We start from the raw sequence: 18,300 nt of genomic DNA, 5'->3' as shown, positions 1-18,300 counted from the left end.
CTAGACAGGGCTTCTTGCTTCACAAAAGGGTCCCATTTACCAAGCATATATAATTTAGGCTAATTTGAAATTTAAGTTTAGCAGACTCTGCTTACTCCCAACATGATGATGATTCACTGGCATATGTATAAAGCACAGCAGTGTGTGAGTCCATGGGGCATTAATATTCTACATCCTGCTACATGCCCCCACCTCCTGCACACGTCAGTAACACACACACATGCACATTCTGTTCAGGGGACTTGCATACTACTCATCCAAGCAGCTGGACCAACCACAGTGGGCTCAAGTATTGGACACGATAATGGAGAGGACCAGGGCAGTCACGTCACCTGCTCTTTTCCCGGGGTTATTTGCTTTTCTCTTTTGGAATCATCTGACATACATCACTGGTTTGTTCACTCAACACCCATTTCACTTTTCCCTTGTCTTTTGGTATGACATACTCTAGAAAGCAAAGTACCTAATTTTCTGACCCTCTTGTCATTGGGTCACGATCATATGACATCACTCTGGGCAACCTGACATTGGCAGAAGTCCCAGAGAGGGTTTCCATTTCTGGCTGGAAAGACCATGCCTCATAAGAAGAAAGATTTTCTTATGCTTTTATCCCATTTCTCTTCTTCCCGCACGTGCTGTGGAAACAGTGCCTGAGGGAGCACCATTGCTTCTGCAGCTACGAGGGTGAGAAAGACAGCTCCATGCTCAAGATGGCAGAACAAATTCAGGAGGAGCCTGGTCCCCTGATGACAGTTTTGAGCAGCTGAACTGCCCTTGCCTGGCTCCCTCTGGGCGTCTTATTATGAAGAAATGAAGCCTGTTTCTTTAAACCCCTGCTCTTTGGGGTTTTAGATGACTCGTAGTCAAATGTATTCCTAAGTGATGCAAGCTATATGGGGATTTTTTCAACACCCTACTTTTCACACAAGGGACATTCTTGACTAAGAAGCCATGTGGTTACCAACAAGATATCTTACCAAAAAGAAATTAGAGTCAAAGTTTTATTTTCTAGACCTGGATTTGCCATAAATTTGTACCCATGATGCAAAGACTAATCTCAGGTCTTTCCTGGGGACAAGTTTTCTGTGTCTGTAGCCTTATTCATAAAATGAGAACATTAGGCCATTTCTGACTTCTCCAGGATTTTACGAAGTTTCTCTGTCCATTGGAAATGCATAAATTGTGAGATCCTTTCTCTTATTACCCTCCATCAATGGATAGACAAATCACTATATTTTTCCATCTAATCTACCAGAGAGTTAGAAAACAAAATGGGCAGGAGGATTATGTCAGTAATAATTTGTGTAATAAACCACCTCTCCAAACTTAGTGACTTAAATTGAAATAACAACCATTTATTATTTCTCATGATTCTGACAGGTGTGCTGATCTTTTCTATGTTGACTCGGGCCGCCTTAACCTAAATGTAGCCTCGCTGTGACAGTGGAGTGTTCCTCTTAAATTACGTTGGTGCTTTCTTGGATGGGGCACCCTGATTCCCTCTACTTGGCTTCTCCACTAGGAATTGGACTTAGAATCATGACTCATGGTTCTTAGAAGGGAAAATAGAAGTGGCAGGGCATTTTAAAGCCTGGGATTAGATGTTCCAAAATGCCACCTCTATTATACTCCAGCCACTTAATCCCTGCAGTTGGACCCAACAATAGTATCACGGGCAATGTCCTTGACATTTTATTGTGCATCAGGTCCAGATGTAGATGAGATCCTTGTGTGTTGCTGTTCCCATGGGGTTTCTAGTGACCAAGACACCTATGGGTAAAAAGAGACAAGCTATTTGCCATCTACACATCCAGTGTATATGACCAATATGCAGTGGAGAGGTGGAGAAAGGACATTTGTCCCCAAATGGAGGCACACACTGGTCCACAGAAACTCTGAATCCAGTAAAACACATGTTGCCAGTGCCCCCAGCTTCAGGGGCCTGGGATTTCCCTTAACTAAAGCTCAGTTCTTCTCCCCTTGCGTGGCTGAGAAACATCCTCAGCACTTTTTGCTCTGTCCTTTGGATTCTAGGCCGAGTGCCAAGATGTCTTTTTTTTCCCATAAAAAGAGGATTATGTTTTCAGGTGAGATGTTTTTTCAGTCTGCTTCCTGTCTATAGAATTTGGAGTGGGGGTTCTTACCCTTTTGAATTGTCCCCTTTTCATCAACTGAAGGGCTTTATTTAGTAAAATCTGATACAGTGCATGAAAACTTTGAGTTTTGTATATAAGAGGATTGTCCATTCCCTTTGATAAATGCCACACACAACATTTCTTCTGAGGCAGGCCACTCTCCATCTCAAGCTATGAGCCATGGGACTGTAGGGTGGTAGACACCCCTTTGTTATGCTGGAATGGTCTAGGATGCCTTGGCTCACATCCTTCTGAGTTCTTAGCAAAGGAGTCTTAATGGTGGCACTCTTGATTTGATACTGACTTTGAGACAATTTCTTACTTTGAGAATCTTTTCTTGGTTAGAGAAACAATCTTGGACACTGTATTTTCTCTAAATGTTTCTTAAAAAGTGAAAACAACTTGTTTAGCTTATCTCATCTCTCTTGTCACACACTTTCTACAGTTAAAAGAAATGAAATGACCCTTTCTACTCTGCTTGGAATTCTCTCTTTAGCCAGAACCAGGAAATCATTAATCATTAAATCATTAATCATTAATTTAATGTCAACTTGATGGACCTAGGGGTGCCTGGATTGAATATTATTTCAGGGTGTGTCTGTAAGGATGTCTTTGATGGGATTAGGGTTTGAATCACTAGACCAAGTAAAGCAGATTGCCCTCCCCATGGATGGGCGTTAGCCAATTTATTGAGGGCCTAAATAGAACAAAATTTGGGGGGAATGAAGAAGAACCCTCTTTTCCCTTCCTGCCCATCTGCTGGAGCTGGGGCCTCACTCTTCTGCCCTGGGACTGGCATCTACACCATCAGCTTCCCTGCTTCTCAGACCTTCAGACTCTTCAGACTATAATTATGTGACCAGCTCTCCCATTTGCTGATGGTAGATTGTGGGGCTTCTTTGTCTCCATAATTGAGTGAACTGATTCCTCTTTGCAAATATCTCCAAATATATCTCTCTGTCTCTATCTCTACCTCTGTCTCTGTCTCTATCTATCTATCTCTGTGTCTCTATCATCTTGGATTGGTTCCATTTACTGGAGAACTCTGACTAGCCCAGTGAAGCAGCCCCTCCACTTTCCACAGCAGCACAGTCTACAGTGCTGCTGCTAAGCACCCCACTTCCACACAACACAAATCACCCAGCCTCCAGACGTTTGTAACTGGAAGTGGAGTATTTTCATAAAAAAGTAAAACGTGACTGACAGAGGCAGCGCAGTGGGGTTGTTAGTCGAGACTGGGAGAGGGTAAGGGATTTTGATCACACACGGACATCCTTGCTCGCATTGTGTTCTGGCCACATGGGGGCAGAAAACTGGTCTTTTTGAGTTTGTAAATTTCTGGTTCAGCATATCTGAGGAGTTACACCCAAGGATCCTCATCCACATTTAGGTCTGATTCAGATGATGAGATTCTGAACTTCAAGTTGATGCTTTTAAGACATTAGGCTTTGGTGGGGCAGAGTTTCCTGTGTGTTGCAAGTTCAAGGAATGAGAATCATTGTGGTCAGAGTAGACAGTGGTAGAGTGTTTCTAAAGATGGCCACAAAAGTCCTTCCATTGTGTGTGCTTTCTTGCAATCTGATTTTGATAATTTCCTGTCAAGAGATAGAATCTATTCCCCTCCCTTTAATTGGATCCAGCCCTGTGTCTGCTTTGACTGAGGTGAGAGAGTACTTGCAACCTCCTCACTGCCCCCACCCCACATACACCTCTTGGAAACTTAAACCACCTGTGAAAGAGATATGGTGAACTTTCTAGAGAAATAATATGGGGAGTCACCTTGTCTGGCAACATCAGACGTATGTGAAGCCATGCATATCATCCACCCCAGGGACCTTCCCAGGGGTGCCCCCTGCAGGGACAATCCAGCCCCCAATGCAGGTACTAAGATGCCCAGTCAGTCCACAGAATCATGAGAAAGAACAAATTGTTGTTTTAATCCATTAGGTTCTGGCGAAGCTTGTTCTGCAGCGTTCCACCACTGGTACTGGGGTGGAGTCTGGTTGTCTGGGCCTCAGATGCTCCGTTCCTTGAGTGCCTGTGAAAGCAGCAATTCTCTTTGCAAGGCCCAAATTACCTGGAAGCCCAGAAATTATCTTCCTAAACCTTTTGTTTGGGGCCCAGCAGGTGTTTAATTGCTCTCCCTGGAGTCCCCCACTCCTCGCTACCCAGCAGCCTGTTCCCCATGGACTAGGGAAGATGAAGTGAGAATAGTCACAACAGCTGGCATGGACAGCTGTGAGACAGAAAGGCACTAGGGCTGTAATTACTGAGAAGTGAGTGGGGGAGCTGAGGTGGAGACTGTACTCATTAGTGAGGCCAGAGGGTCTGGGTGGTCTTGGGAAGGCCCCCTTCCCCAGGGAATCCTCTCCACCCCAATTGAGGCAGTGGTACTTCTTTCCTTGAATGCAGTATTAAGCTTTCCTGTCTCTCGGTCTTCCTGGTGTTGTGCCCTCCCTGGATGACCCACCCCTCTTATCTATCAGAGGAAATCCTACTTCGTTTTAAAGACTTATTCACACATCTTCTCTGAGATGTCTTTTTTAACCTGTCTGGGCAGAGTCAATCGATTGACTCCCATGTGCCTCAGAACGCTATTAGCTCTTTCTCCAGTCTGACCTGTCTGGTGGGTACTTTACTAGTTAGGATTATATTTAACTGAGAATAACAAAAAGCTCTAAAATAATAACATCTGACACAAGGCAGAAGTCTCCCTCTTATAGATAGAAACATGGAGGTAGTGAGTCCAAAGCTGGCAGGTACCCCATGGTGTCAGGGCCTAGGCTTTTTTTGTTCTGTCTAGTTTCTATTCCAAAAGTCACCTCAAGGTCAAAAGTGGCTGCTGGAGATCCAGCCTTCATGTCCACATTCCAACCAGCCTAAAGAAGGAAAGTTTAAAAAGGGCACATTCCTTCCTTTTAATCACATTTTTTTGAAGGCTTGCACATCTCTCCTCTGTTTATGACTTTATTGATCATCAGTCAAATCTGAAGAATGGTCTCTAATCCTTGGTAAAAGCAATAGTGCTATTTCTAAGAAAGAGATGATTAATATAAGGGGTCAATGCATGGTTTTTTGTCAAAGTCATATCTACCTTCTTCACTAGAAAGATCCGGAAACCAGAAAACCACCTGTTCACTCACATCTACCCATGGTGACCAGCTTGGTGCCTGACGCACAATAGAATGTCCATGAACAATGACATAGAAACCTGCTTACTGATTGGAGGCCAACACCTCTGGGAGGGGTAGTTCAATTCCTTATTAATAACTTAATAGAGGGCCTCCCCTGGTGGTGCAGGCGGTTGAGCGCTGCGCTGTGAAGCTGTCCGCAGCCTCTGCAGTGCCAATTCAATCCCGGCTGGCCGGCGAGGGACCCCCATGTTGAAGCAGACCTCTCCTGTCTTGTTGGCTGCTCCCCTCAGCAGTATATTTTGTCAGTCTGCCTGTTCTGTTTCCCACTCTGTCTCTGGTGAATCCTCTCACCCTCCCGCGCATCTGGCCTGTACCCCAATTTTTGTATAAATAAATAAATAAATCTTTAAAAAAATAATAGAAATTTATCTCTGGCCTCCAATCCTGGCTTCCTACTTTTCTTTCAGAATTTCTCTTACTTTCCCAAACCTGCTCTCTCTTGCTCCTGGACTTCCAAGCCCTGAAGCTTTACCAACTCATCTCACAAACCCTTCCTTGATCTTGCCGGGATCAGGAACTGGGGAGCCGCAGGATGAGTGGGGCTGCATCACTCTCGTTGGTGAGGACATGGTGCGTGGTGTTGTGTATTTCAATTGGAAGTCAGGTAACCTGGGTTGTAGGTTTAATAGAACTATAACTGGTGGTTAATTCCGTGACTCTGGTAAACCATGCTTGTTATCTATACCTTGGTTTCTTCTATAAAGCATTAGAGAAATACACTTGTGGATCCAAGAGGTTAAGAATATCCAGTGGTATATGAAAGACCAGGTGTATTTATATGTATGTGTGTGCATATATAGAGATAAATAAAACATAAATAAGATATTATTATTATTCTACATGGATATGAAAGACGCAAACAGCAAATAAAAGATTCCTTACATCCTCCTGCTCTGGAACTGCTTTCTCACCAGGTATAGCCTTGAAAGGATAGGAGGAGACTTGACCTCACCTTCTTCCTCTTCCTCAGTGCAGTCCCTGGGCTGTGTTCTGGAAGCCCTTCTTGGATCTGAGACATCACTCCCAGTTGTTCCAGTGGTGGGCCTGGAATGACAGGGTGATGGATGTTGCTGAGGCTGCACTGAGGTGGGGAAATGTTTTCCCTGGCTGGCCTTGGAAACCTTTCTGCCATAGATTTTCTTAGGCTTCAGAAATTTAACAGACAAGAGCCGAAGGCCCTGCAGGACCTTAAGGTGTGCTGGTCCAGTTAACTGCCCTTGGTGTTGTAAAGTACTGCTGGCCCTTTGAAGAACGGACAGCCATGAAAGTTTGGAGGAGGGAAGGGGCCATGAGTGTGAAGGTGTGTGTGGCCCATGCAGGTGGACGGGCTGGGTGGGCTCCTTGTGTCTCCTGCCCAGTGCTGCAGTGTCCCGCACCTCCTGGGGTGAGCAGCTGGCTCAGCCAAGTGTGGCAGTGGCCAAAGCAAAGAGGTAAGGTACAGAAAACGGTAAGAATAATCATGTCCATGTGAAAGATCAAACTCCTTCCATGGAACTGGCCTTCTGAAGGGCTATCCTTGCCATTCTCAAACTCATTGCCATTATGCACCAGGACACCATATGCCCTCCTGCTTTGTACCTCTAAGGACATGATTCCAAAATACAACTCCACTTAAACAAATGCAGAGAACAAAGCCACATGATTTTAACCTGGAACAATTATGAAGCCCCTTGTGGCTCCCCCTTTTCATCAAACCCATTTGCTTGGATATTTACCTCCATTAGTCATTACAAGTCTATATTGAATTTTTCAGGCTAAACAGAAGCAGGAAATATTTCTGATCTAGCAAGTATGACAAAAGTGACGGAGTTGGTCTTCTTAGGAGCTGTGCTAGAGAGAAAATGTAGAACTCCAAAGATTTCCACTTCTGTGAAGCAAAGGGGCCATGCTGGGCAGGGAGGAGGCTGTGAGCTGAAATCCTTTGTCTCTCCCACTCTGGCTCTCAGACTTACTGCCTCTGGCTGCCTCTTCTGGGCCTTGAGTCCGGATTAGAGCTGGATAGAAGGTCTTGGCTATAGGTTGGGGAGAAGTGCATCTCTCAGGCAGGCTAATGCTGGGCCAGGACATTCTGGGCTGGAAAGAAGCAGAAACTAATTCCAAACCATCTTCCCACTGAGAGGTGGCAGGAATATAGCCTGAACATGTTGCTGGAGCAGATGTAGGCTCTGGAACGTCCTTGAAATGTAAAACTGTGAATATAAAGGGAGCTCAGGGACAAGCAGGCTCCATGGAGAGGAGTTAATTACGTGGCCAGTTCCACTAGATGAAACCAAGAGACCCGAACTGCATAACTGCTCTCCGGCAACGCTGCTTGCTATGGCCCTGCTCCCTCCCTGGCCCTACTGTTTTGGGTGGGCAGGGGTGGCATGGGGATAACAAGGTCATAACTAGTGTTCTGGAGAAGCAAATTTCCAGCAGCCAGGTGCTGGAGGCTCAGGTAAATACTACAGCAGAAACAGGAGGTGTAAGAGGGCAGGGTGGGCAGGTCAGGCCATCTGTACTAGAAAGTAGCAGAGAGTACAGGGGGAGGGAGACAGGATGAGGTAAAAGATGCAGCTGAAGCAAGCAGGAGCAGCTAATAGAAGAGAGAAAAATCTCCTGGGAGGACGAAATAAAACTGGGAGTAAACTTGGTAAAAATTCACCTGTTTTGGAAAGGGAACCCACATATGTTGCTGAGAAAAATCTTAGAAAAATCACAAAAAGGACTTGATGTTTTTAGAATGCTCATGGCCCTGCCTTTCAGCCTCTAAAGAAAGGACAGAGGTGGGCAGGCCAGAGTCCTCTCTTTCCTAAAATAGTTTGGTCATAGTTGTGGAAACTGAAGGTCCAGAACAGAAGGTGGTTGGGGCCCAGGCTGACAGGTAGGTGCCTGCTGTGGCCCCCCGCCTCCCACCCAGTCTCTCTTGTAGGAGAAGGCATGCGCTCAGAGGAGAAACCCTGGATACCAAATCAGGACAGCAGCACATGCAGGAGACCCAGCAGGTCATTTACTTCCCTCTGCTCAGTTTTCCCATCAGTAACAGAACTATAAAGACTCCCCACTTCATCTACTTATTTTTCTGCAAAGACCAAATGAGACAATAGTTTTAACCTATTCATTCACCCATCCACCCACACATGCACCCACCCACCACCCACCCATTGCACAAGCCCGAGCAGTTCTTTTGTATCAGGCACTGTGCCGAGTGTTACAGCGTGACCAGGACAGGTCCTCGTTCTCCAGAAGCTCAGGTTATGGGGCAGTCACACGTGGAGAGTTCAGCGGGCTGATGTTCATACAGCAGCAAGCATAGGTCTCCTTTTTACCTGTGTGGGATAAAGCCCAGCCTCCTCTGCATGGTTCATCAATGTTTCCAGAACCCAGATGTAGCATCAACATTTTCCCTGAGACCCTCTCTTCTGTTGCCTGACATTCCTGCTACCCCGAACTGCTGTGTTTCTCAGTGGACCTTTCGGCTCATATTCCTGCTCTTTGCATTCTGTTTCCAAACTGGAAATGCCAGCCCTCTTCTTAGTCATTATCCTAACTCTCACCTCCAGGCTTGGGCTACAAGTCTGATTCTCCAGAGAGATCCCTGTAGCTCCCACTCACCGTCCCAGGTTAGTCAGGTTCCTCTCACAGGGTTTAGAAATTACCTTTTTCCTGACTCTGACTCCTACTTCTATAGATACAGATGGAATGGGGGCCGTCTTCCTCCACATTTTCCTCAGGGTCTAGAGTGTACTACGGGAAGTGTTTGATGACTGATTAATGAACTGAACTGAATTGCTCTGGTAACAGGGGGACTGAAGAGTCAAGGCAGCCACCTAAGAACTGCGTTTTGGGTATGAGTTCAAGGCCAAAGACACAGGAGGAAAGAGTATTCCTTGTTGGGAAACCTGTGGAAAGGCCAGGGATGTGAGTTTGGGTGACTTGGTCAGGGAAGTGGGCGACTGCTGAGCTGACACACTCATGGTTGATATTATGCATTAACTTGCTGGGCCATCAGGTGCCAAGGTACCTGTCAAATGCATTAGGGAGGGTATTTCTGATAAGGTTAACCCAGGAGTGTGTGAATAAAGCAGATCACCGTCCCTAATGTGGGTGAGCCCCTCCAAACAGCTTAAGGCCTAAATAGGACACAAAGGCTGACCCTCCCATGGGTACAGGAAGTGGGAACGCCTGCCTGGTTGCTTTGAGCTGGACCACTGGCCTCTGTGCCTTTGTAGTTGAACTGATATTGAGGAGGACCAGGTCAGTCTTGCTTTGGCTAGTTTTACCCACCTGGAGTTTGTCCTGTCTGAGATAGAACTTTGTTTGCAAGGTGCTATTTTACTAACAAGGGCCCCTTTGCAATCTGTCATTTAGCAAAGCAATATTCCTGGCAGGAAGGCCACTGGTTTCCTTTAGACTTTGTAGTTAGCTCTAAGTTAGAGTTTTGGCACTTCTGCTCCCTAGCTGTGCTCCTGGGATCAGCTTCTTGAGGTCTCATCTTTCTAGTCTGTAGCAAGGCCTTTAATGAGGCACATATGCGAAAGCTCTTAGCACATGGGCTGTGCTCCATGACAGCAAATTAGTTTTTCCTACTCTTTCCATATCTGGAGAAAAGCTCTCTAGATAAAGTAATCCACCCTGCCCTAAGAACCCCATTAAGAATTCACTTATTTCTCTATTTCATTTATTCTCATCATGTTTGCTTCCTTCTCGAAAATAAAATCTGAGCTAATGGATGCAACATTCCAGGTCTGGGGGTCCTGTGTTAAACCAATAGGGAAAAGAGGCCAGTGGAAATATATCGACCACTCAACTCATCTTAGGGTAGATGGAAATGCTTGGAGTTCCTGCACCAGACTGTTGCAGAGGCAGAACTGTGACTTGGTATGGGCTGCAGAGAAAGGTCAGGAAGTGGTGCTGGGAGAGGGGAGAAATATTCCCACTCAGACCTTGTGGGTGGGAAGTTTCATCTTTTCTCATATAATACATGATTATGGAAACTCCTTGACTACTCAATCCAACTGACATTTGCACTTGTCATTCATTCATCAGTCACTGTGATTATTCAGAGGTGAACACCTTGGCTCCTTCTCTATACTCAATCTAGTATGAGGAAGAGGAATAAATAATAGCATCAATACTTGCTGAGTAGTGCGATAAATAGTGTGATAGATGCTGAACAGGAGTTATCAGAAAACAAAGCAAGATTCCCAGACAAGGCGACCAAATATGGGTCTTCAATGACACACAGGAATTTTCCAATGGAATAAAGAATGCCTGGGGGTAGGGAGCAAGTTCTGAAACAGACATATGACCTCGGGCAAAGCTTGAGAAATTGTGATTTAGTCCAGGTATTGGAATTAGTGTATACTGGCTGAGAACAGGGACAGAGGGGAGCCGTGTGCATATGGGGAGGTGTGAGTATAAGGGTTTGGGGGTGTAGGTGGGATCTAGTGGCAGTTGGGAGCAGAATGCTTGAGAGGGGATGGGGATTTGAGGCTAGAGAGGGAGGGTCTAAATATCACAGGTAGTTCAGCTTTGTTCTGAGTAATGCAGGGCATCTGAAGGATTAAAGCAGGGCAGGGATGAGGTCACATTTCACTACTGATTTTTTTTTTGTAATATAAGTGTTCAAAGAGGCATTAGAGGGATATTTCTTGTTTTTGCGAAGTTTAAGATTTCAACGAACCTGCGTATGCCCCGAGTGCCCTTCTCCCTTCTCTCAGTGCTTGTTGTACTCTTGCAATACGAGTGTTCTAAGCAGGTGTCCCAGGCCCTGCTCCCAGCTCACTGGGTTGCTGCCATAATGCCCGTTGAGCTGTCCTGAGCCTCCCCAGAGCTCACACCCCATCTGCCACCCCTCATCACTGGTTAGAATCCTGCTCTGAAGATCAAATTCATCCCAATCCAAAAACCAACAGGACCCTGGCTCCCAAGTGCATGGTCAGAAATGACGATGGCCTGAACTACAACCGTGGCATGTAGGGGCACCAAGGAGATTCCAGTTGGGCCCCTCTGTCCCTCCTAGGCTCTGGGAACCATCTTGGCTTGGGAGCTTTCTAGATCATGACACACTCCTGCTTGAATCATGCCATCTGCCCCAGCACAGACTAAACTGTGGTTTGCACCTTCCACAGGACCTCAGGGCAAATATAAGCGGGAGAAAACAAAGGTATATGGATTGTCACAAACCATTAGGTAAACAGTCACCACTGGGTGGAGTTCAGAGATGAGGAGAATGTTGGCTAGACTAGGGGACCAGGAAGTTCCGTTAAACATTCAGCAAAAGCCACCCCCAAAACCCTCGCCTCTGCCTGGGGTGCTTTTCTAGCTGTCTCCCAGAACCACTCTGGGCCTGCCACACCCCTGCCTGTGCTCCAGAGCTGTGCCCCCTGCCACCCACGTTGGGCATTGCTCCTGAGAGGAGGCAGGGCCAGGGCTGGGGCCTGGTCCCAGCCTCCCTGTTCTGAGTCTGGCTCTCCACCTCCTCTCCTTCAGTCAAGGCTCTGCCGTGGTGCCTGGTGCGGAGTGAGTGCTTGGTTGGGAGGAAGAGATGAGGAAGTGGTTGACTTCTGAGGGTTGAGGGTGTATCAGTTGTCCTCAGCTGCTTCCTTTGAAGGGACAGGGAGAACTGTCCCTATGCAAAATTATACAGTAAATGAGGTTAGTCTTCAGCTCTGAACCCCCTGTTTTGGTGGCTTTGCCTTTGCTTCATGTGTTCCTGCTTCCAGGTGTGACTTTCAGGTCTACTTCCCACCTGTGCAGTTACCTGACCAGACAGCAAACCCTCACGTGCAAAGGGACTTGCTTAAAGCAAGGGGGTGAATCACAATTCATGGACTTTAGGATTTATGGGATCACCTCACAGTACTGCCCTCTGCCCAGGAGTGGACTGTCTAGAGCAGACATGGCCAGGGACCAGGCTCCCTGGTGGCCACCTCTTTTGTGACCACCGGGGTTCAAGGCTATGCAGGACCTGCACAGGTGGAAGACAGGCCAGGGAGGTTTTTGAATGGATGAATGGAGATTCCATTTTTCCAATGAGCACGTGGAGAGTTGTTTACTCCCTGCTGAATTTAATTGCAGTCAAAATGAAGTTCTTGGCTTTTCTTATATTTTCCAAAAATGTAACCCCCTGAGATTCTTTGCATTCTTAAATGACATTTTCCTTCTTGTGGTATCAGAAAAAGGTGATCCACCCAGATACTTACAGAAGTACTCACAGTTCTTCTTGGAAGCCCCACATGAGATAAATGATGCTAATTGATGCATATTTCAGGGGACTAAATCCATACCCCAATGAGCTACATAGCCTTGTAAGTTCAAAGTTAACCTTCCAACAATGGGAGCAGAATTTTAATTGAAAAAGGTAATGCAGGCATCTAGCAGATGTGGTTTGTTTAGGGAGACTTTCTATTAGGCAGTCACAGAAACGGCTCTCTAGCCATTGTAACAGGCTTGTATTTAAATCAGATTTTATTTTTTTTAATAAGGAGAAAATTGCCCATGTTTGCAATGTTTTTCAATGAGCTGAGATTTCATTCTTTTTTTTAAAACATAATTGATTTATTTTGTAATGCAGTATTGTCTAACATTCACTGGTTCATTTGAATAAATTATTCCTCAGAATTTTTTCTTAGTGACACATCACCACATGCCTGCCTGGGTTCCATTGGCCACCTCCTGGTCACCAAGGTACAGGTTCAAGGTACAAAGTCCCTGGGTCCATGGGTATACCACCTATCAAAGCAGAATAAGTTGTCCTTCACTAAAGCCACAAAGAACTAGATTATTGATAAGGAAGCTTGATGGATCCAATTTCTAAAGGCAGAAGCAAGGGCAGAGTCAGGACATGCACCTGTTCATGTGCCTGTCATGTGTTTTTCCCTTAAGGTGTATTTCCTTGTAGCCGGTTCCATTGTGGAGTCAGACCCATCAAGTACATACAAAGGACAGCATATTTATTAATTTCTTTAGGTGAATAAAAGGATTTCCTTGAGTGTCTTAGTCTGTTTGGGCTGTTTGTTAGAAAAACATGCCTATGACTGGGTGGCTTAAACCACAGAAATTTACCTGTCACTGCTCCGGAGGCTGGAAGTTACAGATCAAGGTGCCAGCAGATGCGGTGTCTGGCGAGGGCCACGTCCTGCTACCTAGATGGACATCTTCTTGCTGTGTCCTCACAAGGTGGTGAAAAGAAGTTCTCTGGAGCCTCTTTTATAAAGGCACTAATGCTGTTCATTAGGGCTCCACCCTCACGACTAGGCATCTCCCAAAGGCTCCCTTCCCAATCAGTGCATTGGGAATTAGGGCTTCTAGATTTTGGGGAGACAGCCATTCAAACCACAGCAGTAGGTCCTACTTTTCTGAATCAGAATATGGAGTCAGAACTGGCTGCAGAATTGGAGGCCTGGGAAGAGAGCAAGGGTCTTACAGATATGCGTCAGAGACTGAAAGCTGCTACATATCCTGCCCCCAACACCAAGGTCAGGTAGGGCCCTCTGGGGCCATGTTGTCCACCCCTGCCTAGCCTTCTCCTCAACATCAGCAGATAGCTATGAGACCAAAGAAGCCCCTTGTCACCATGGGGGTGCACTGCCAGCCCCCCTGGCCTTATTTCTAGGAACTGTGTCCTCTGACCTGTCGCAGTGGTCAGAGCCCTCCCCAAGAGCCTCCCACTCTGAGAGGCAGCCTGGCAGCCACCCCGAGCCACTCTAGAGCTTGCTCACATTACTAACCAGTGTTTCAAGGAGACTGTGACTTCTGGTATATTCCCGGGTGAGCAGGGAAGGGCTTCTTCTTACCAAAGAAAAGGTTGGAAGTCCCTAAAGGACTCTCTGGCAGAGTTCCTGCTCCAGAACAGCTATCAATTGCTAGAACAACCCCAAGATCAGTATATTCTCCACGGGGCTTTTTTATTATTTTTTTAAAAACATTAATAGAACTAATTAAATATAGAGGTGTGCCCGAGCCCTAATCTGCAGCTCCTCATCTTTCCTCTCCTCCCTCCTTATTCCCACTGGGCCCCTGTGTGTATTGTCAAAGTGTCAAGTGAGGAGGGAAGGAGAAAGCCAGGGGAGATAATGCAGAATTTGTATGCTGGGTGAAGGCTGCGGACACAAGGGACTTCTGTTAATCCAGTCCATTAATCAATTTCTCCGTAGAAATTGAATTAACTGTCTTTCATCAACATCACATCCCAGGACTTGCAAACACCGTGCACACAGGAATGTAAATGCCACGGGTGTGTGTCTCCCTTCCCATGCAGGTGCACACGTGGGGCTCTTGTTCTCTTGTCCAGTGCATGGGGAGCAGAGGCCCTGGAAATCAGAGGGGCAGGCCTTGGGTGGGCGGCCTTGAACCTGTACTCAGGGGAGCTGCTGAAGCAATCTGCTGTTTTGTTTGTCTTACTCAAGGTCACTGGAAAGGCTTTGTACTCCCATCCCTCTTTGAACTTAGCATACTCGCCACTGAGTACCACTGTGACTGGACTAGGTTTTCTTTGGGCTTGAGTTGCAGGGAAAGTCCTTGCCTGAGCCTGGCTGCCTCCCAGCCACGTCCTTCATCCAGCGAAGACAAGGCCCGTCCCCTCAGCGGCGCTGGCTCACATCGGCATTGCTCCTTGCAGGGACAGAAGGATCACTCACTCTTGGAGAGAAGCTCGGATATGACTGTGAGTGCTGGAGATGCAGCCCCGAGAGAGGTTAACTGCTGGGGTGTTTCCTGTACCTTTGGGTATTTCATTCATTTAATCTGTTAACTAATAGATAGTTATTGACTGTCTGCACAGTTTGAGGATCTTTTTCTAGGCTTCCAGGGAAGACAGATTTAAAAATGCAGCAAGAAATGTAGTCTCTTCCTTGATAATTTATGGCGGGGTGCAGGGAGATATTGGGAGGGTAAGAATTCACCGTATAGTTTAATACATATTGAAATGGAACTTTCCAGTCAATGAAGTGGGGATGGGTTACAAGGAGAGGAATTCACTGATGCCATAAAGAGGTAGACTGGAAGGACAAACAAACCACTTGCCACAGGGTAAGAGGGATGGGAAGCAGATTCCCAAAGAAAGAATTGTGTGCCCCTTCACCTCCCCCCTCCAGATAAAATACAATGGTGTGTTCACACTCACACCCAGAGGGACATCAGTGTGCTCACAGTGATGTGACTTGTCTTCACCGACTGGTCTAGCCTCAGTGGCTTCATGCCTGCTGTTCCCTCTGAGTGGAGCACTTCCCCTCGAGCCTGTGGCTGGGCTGAGTCCTGTGCATCCCTCAGGCACCTGCAAGGAAGCTTTCCCTGGCCCCTCGAATAATGGGCTAGGCCCTGGGTTATATCTCGGAGCACATAACAGCCCACCTTCTCCCACCAGCGAGTGCCGTTGTGGTTATTGTTCAAGTCCCACCTCCTTCCCACACTTGTGTCAAGAAGAGAGGGCCTGTGTCTGCCTCGATCGCTGCTGTATCAAGCCTGACCTATAGTACATGCTTAAAAAATTCCCCACAAATCTTAGCTGAAGGAATGAGTGGATAGTTCATGCTCTAAGCAGCTTATTTCAGGGACAGGGGAAATGTGGTCAGCAAGTGGCTTGCACAGTGCAGGGGATTTGCCGTGTGGGACTGGGGGAGATTGCTTGTCACGCTAAGGAGTATGGACTTGTCCTATAGGCAAAAAAGAACCATGGAAGGTTTATGAGCAAGAGAGTGATTTAATCTGATTTTTTGATTTGGAAATATAACTCTAGGGCAGTTGATTTCTGAGTTAACTATCCAGAGTTGGCTCTTATTTGATTTCCCAAGTTCTCACTCTCCAGTTAAGCAAAGGAAAGGAAAACAAGTTCTGGGTTTTGGATCCATAACTTGTTAGGGGCACGTCTTCTTTTGCTCATTACCTCCCTCCACTGGTTTGCTTAGTCCCTCAGAGGCCCCACATTGTCCAGTGAGATTTTAAAACACACTAGCACGTGGCTCTGCTGCTCCCCCGCAGGGGCTGGGGGCCCTCCTCCATCCGTGCCATTGCTTGGGCCCTCTCCACCCTGCCTTTCCCAGTACTGTGGTCCTTCTTGGTCAGCTTTAAAGCCTACTCCCTCCCTGACCAGTGCAGGCCACCTTGCTTTCCAGGATTAAAAATACTCATATTCTTGCCCTTCCAAGACACTAGAAGCTTAAAACCAGGCTGTGGAGGTCACTTGGATCCATGCCCTCTTTAAAGGAGGGGAAACTGAGCAGAGGTGGATTATAGGCCAGGCTTCTGGGAGTAGCAAGATGGCACCAGACTCTGATGGCCTGAACCCACTCAACCTGTTTGCCCTCCACGACCTGGCCGGGCTGGGCCCTTGAGCACAGACTCTCTCCTATTGTAAAGCATCACAGACTTGAGACATTTCAGATGAGAAGAGTGTCTTCTGCTCTGAAGCTGACAGAGCAGCTGGACTCTGCTCTGTTCATGCCTGTGGACAAGACTGAGGGGCTGGGAGCCAAGGGAGTCCAGAGCTGGGCCTGGTTGTTGAGGTGTGACTTCAGGTCTCCTACAGGTAGGGCTGAAGCATCAGGTGGGAGTGTCCTGGGGGTCTTAAAAGGAAGGGTTTTTTTTTTGAGTTTTCTCTTCTGTCTCCCCTCCCCATTCTGATGCATTCTGTCTTTCCTGCCTGTTCCGGTCCTGAGACTGACTTTTCCTGGGCCACCTCCTTAGCTCCCTGAGTGAGGATCTGTGGGGAATGGTGAGTGGGAAACTCAGCCAGTAGAGACAGGAGCAGGAGACCAGGGTATTACTCCGCTTGCTTGTCCCTCCGTGCCTGCCCGAGCTCGCCGTGGTGGCTGTCTCCCACCTTAGCTCTCTCAGGTGACTGCCATCTCGTGTTCAGCTCTCACCTGGTGCAGGTGACCTTGCTATTTCCTGTGCTCCCTCAGACTCCAGGCAGTGAGGCTTCCTGCAGCTGCTGGTCCCAGGTGCCTTGCACCCCATTTTGCTGCCCCCAGCCTCTAACAGGCCCTTCCTTGAGCACATCATTTGTTCTGCTTGGGTGGGCTTTGACACCAGGTCTGAAGGAAATTCACAGGCCCAGTCCTGTGGGAGGAAGTGTGTAGGACTATGGCATTTTGGCAATGATGCCAGATGTTGAGTAACACAAGGTGTACGGCGTGTTAGTGAGCTTGCCCCTGGGGTTGGACGTGGGGAACAGTGTGGGGCAGAAGAGTACCTCCCATTCTTAGCTGGCCCTCCTGAGGATACTTGCCTTTGGGGGGGGGGCATTTAGTTCATTAAAGATTTTCATTCAAAAGGTGAGTAAGACGTCTCTACCTTCACAGAGCTCAACTCTCATGGGAGAGAGAGACATGTGACATTGGAGATAAATGGAGAGGACAAGGCAGGGGTGTCAGGAATGGTTGGATGTGGAAGCTACCAGCAGCCTCTGGACTGCAATGGATCCTGATGCAGAAAGATCTCTGGTTTTGGAGGAGGCAGATGTGCTTGAGCCCTGGGCTCCTTAATTACCCTCTGAGCCTTGGTGGTGAACTGAGAAAAACAGCACCTTGCTTGTAGGCTTATTTGAAGCTGTGCGATGCTGTGTGCAGTGTTAGGGTCAGGCCGTCAGTGAAGGGTCACCGTTAGGAGGGCATGTGCAGCCTTTAAGAATGGGGGGAGCAGGATAGCAGGACCCAGTACAGCAGAGCTGCTGCATAAACACTTGATGAATAAATGAGTGTTAGGAGTAGCTACCTCCATGGGAAAAGCTGCTTAGGGCGATGTCCTGCCCTTCACCACCCCCAGTCCCAGGACTGACTCCCACCAGCTGCTCTTCACTAGGATAATTCCCGAAGGGCACTAGGAAAATGGGGTGGCCAAGCCCAAGTGATTTCTTTGACCTGCTCTTTCTAGGTTATTCGGGCTTATACCTCTGCTATAAACTCAAGCTTACTAGTTTATTTATTTCCTTTAGTTCAGAACCAAGACAATGGAGAATGGAAAATACCAATTTCCTTAGAAATAGAACT

The sequence above is a fragment of the Talpa europaea genome (genome assembly GCF_964194135.1).
Source record: "Talpa europaea genome assembly, chromosome: 10".
NCBI lineage: Eukaryota > Metazoa > Chordata > Mammalia > Eulipotyphla > Talpidae > Talpa > Talpa europaea.
The sequence above is the reverse complement of the archived record's forward strand: the minus strand, read 5'-3'. Positions refer to the sequence as shown.